The sequence below is a fragment of the Coenobita brevimanus genome, chromosome 22 (genome assembly GCF_032717465.1).
Source record: "Coenobita brevimanus isolate Jiangsu-jjx chromosome 22, ASM3271746v2, whole genome shotgun sequence".
Taxonomy (NCBI): Eukaryota; Metazoa; Arthropoda; class Malacostraca; order Decapoda; family Coenobitidae; genus Coenobita; species Coenobita brevimanus.
This window is the reverse complement of record NC_136975.1, coordinates 22,360,454-22,363,828: the sequence shown is the minus strand read 5'-3', so window position 1 is coordinate 22,363,828 and position 3,375 is coordinate 22,360,454. Positions and strand designations below refer to the sequence as shown.

Below are 3,375 nucleotides of genomic sequence, written 5' to 3'. Positions count from 1 at the left end.
CAAAATTCATTGTTGGAAAAATGTATATGATGGAAGAACTTTAAGGCAACAAGACGAACTGACTCAGGGAGTTTTAGTGAAATCCATCAAATAGCTTAGGAGGAGTTAGACACAGGCACACAGAAGGACTGACATACACAAACATACATGCTGAATCTCGTGCAACGAGGTAGGGCGGATCGGCGAAAATGATACCATCCTGATTTGCAGTATTGATTACAGTAATGATAATGATGATAATAATAATAATAATAATAATAATAATAATAATAATAATAATATACGAACAAGAACAGCAATAATAATAATAATAATTATAATAATAATAATAATTCATTTTTCATTCATTCATTGCCAGACGCCATGTATCCCAAACGGGGTGGCCAAGGGCTTAGAGTTAATTGTTTTACAGGCAGGGGCTCTAATCCTCCACCAACCCCACTTGACACGTAGGGAGAACGTTATGCCAACAGCATCTGGTGTTCCCAGGCGGTCACCCATCCAAGTACTAACCAGACCCAACGTTGCTTAACTTCGCTGATCGGACAGGAAGTGGTGTACTCAACGTGGTATAATAATAATAATAATAATAGTAATAATAATAATGATGATGATAATAATAATAATAATAAAACTAACAATAACAATAACACTTAGGCAGTCTGGAGCCTCCTGGAGATAACAGTATGTTTCACAATACTGCTGACACTTAATCTTCTTTTTTTTTTAAATCTTCCGTTTCGTAACACATCTGATGCACATAATTTGGGCGTGAGTATGTTTCATATCTAACAGTAAACGGGTTGACAACTTCACTCTGATAACGGATGTTTTATAATAATCTTTCCACTACGCGAATTTTTCTAACTTCTCAGAGTCCTTTTGCACTAAAGGAATTGGATATAACCGTTATTAGCCTCTGTACTACTCTAGGGTGATGCTAGGCTAATGCCAGACAATTTTTTTTCCACTGAAAGTGAGTGCAAGACCATCACAGTGTTAATTATGTCTCCCTTAACTCTCTCATGGTCAGAGCAACTATTGTATTTTCATCCAACTAACGCCAGATGATTTTATTCAGCTAAGAGTAAGAGAGAGGGGCTTCGTTGTTAATGCTGTTCTTCGTAAACCTCTCATGTTCGTAATACAGTAGTTCTAAAGTTCTATGACTGGTAACACTAGACGATTAATTTTAACTGAGAGTGAATCACATGCGTCTGTGCTGAAACGATTGACCTACTGTGTCCATTAATATTCGCCTCAATTTTTTCAGTCATTACAACACCTGGCACATTAATCTCAATCTGTTCACGTCGGAAAGTTAATCATATAAAGCCTTGGAACCGATTTATAAATTCTCTTAAGCTTAAGCTGTATAAAGGATTGTTTGTATAGACGACTGTATTCACTACCAAGCAGTTCAAAGTCAAACAACAGTGAATATTAACACTATTCCATCTAGAGCCAGACGAGCTTATCCAGCTGAAAACCAGATAGAGTAGTAATAGCTAATGTCACTGTGGCATAGTAAAAACTGCTAATATGCTTAAAAAATACAGCACCGATAGATGACTCAAAGTCGCCACACATGATTAAGCAAACGGTCTTTGAGGCTAGCGATGCCAGGCGGGTCATTACATCGTTCATGGACCAGGGTTGGTCAATCAGTTGTGGGGTCGGGGGGAGAGGGGGGAAGGGTTACTGTAGTTGTGGTGATTTTTTTAATGAGCTGAGAATAAGTCATGGGAGCCTGTGCGTTACAAAATGGGTGATCAGACAATCGTGCTGGAGGGGAAGGGTAGCCTACTGTGGTAGTAATGGTGGTAGCATGACAGTATTCTGGGTGCTTAGTAGACTTTAAACCACCTCTTTCTTACCGACATATTCTTCGATATTACACAATTTTTTTTTATCCAGTTGTACGTTACTGATTTAAAATACTGTATACTGGTGATGAAACTATATAATGACATAAAACAGAAAATCAAGATAAAAAAGTATATTCCCCAAGAAAAGGGATGCTACGAAGCCTACAACCGCTGCGTAAGATACAGTCTTAAAACCGTTGTGTGTGTGTGTGTGTGTGTGTGTGTGTGTGTGTGTGTGTGTGTGTGTGTGTGTGTGTGTGTGTGTGTGTGTGTGAAAATAATACCTTAAAGAATTTTTACTATTTGAATCACAGTAGGTATATGTGTTAAGTGTTAAGCAAGAATGAAGGAACGCGATTGTTAATGACAATAGATCGGTGTCACAAGGTAAAGTCAACTGAAACATTTTTTCCTGATCTCGTCTTCTGGAGAATGAAAGACTGACTAAGAGGGTGTATGTAGGTGAGGTGGAGGGAGGGAGAGGGAGGGGTAGACCGAGGATGAAGTGGAGGGATGGAGTTGAGAGGTATATGAGGGAGGGGGGGGTTAGTTGGGGGGAGGGTAGTCAAATGGTGGGTGACAGAGTGACTTGGAGGCGTTTTGTCTGTGGCCACCCTTTGCGGGATTAGGGCGTCGGGCTATAGATAGCTAGATAGTCTTCTACGGGAGGAGGGCTGCAACAGACCGTTCATAATAGTAGTTGCTTTGAAACTGAGACAGTATAGAGATGAAAATGTAACACTGCGGCTGAAAGAGAGAGAGAGAGAGAGAGAGAGAGAGAGAGAGAGAAGACACAATAGGGAGAGGGCATATAACAACTATAAACTGGCAAGAAACGATTATACAAGGATAAGAAGAGAAGCCTAAAGGCAACTTGAGGAAGACACAATAAATAAAAGTAGTGATCAACCGAAGCTATTTTGCAGCTACATCCGAAGCAAAACCAAAGTTAAAGATAAAATACAGTACATTACGAACGAGGGGATCACAAGAGAAAGATAATTGTGAAGCGCTAAATAAAAATTTCCAATCAGTTTTTACAGAAGAAAATAATTTTGAGAGACATGATATGGAACATGCATGACCACACATCTTAGGAGATATTCAAATATCAGAAAAAGAAGTACAGGTAGAGTTAAGTAATTTAGACAAAGGAAAAGCAAATTGTCCTGACGAAATTTCATGTTGAGTGCTACATGACCAATATATTTAATATTCAAGGAATCCTTAGGTCAAGGTAAACTCTCTGATATTTGGAAGAAAACAAACTTGTTCCCATATTCAAGAAAGAGAACAGACAGAATCCACTCAACTACCGACCAGTATCACTAACCAGTGTTGAAAGGAAGATGCTAGAAAAGCTGATAAGAAAAGTTTGGCTAAACCATCTAGAACGTAATATGATAACAGAAAGACAGTTCGGTTTTAGAATGGGAAAATCATGTGTTCCTAATCTGTTAAGCTGTGATGACTGAGATGCAGAAACATTGCAGAAAAGAGAAAGATG

General features: G+C 38.7%; 1 pseudogene; it reads right to left on the bottom strand.

Annotated features, from left to right (window-relative positions):
* Positions 1–464: 464 nt before the first annotated feature.
* LOC145392556 (5S ribosomal RNA) lies at positions 465–583 on the bottom strand (annotated as a pseudogene).
* Between the last annotated feature and the right edge of the window lie 2,792 nt (positions 584–3,375).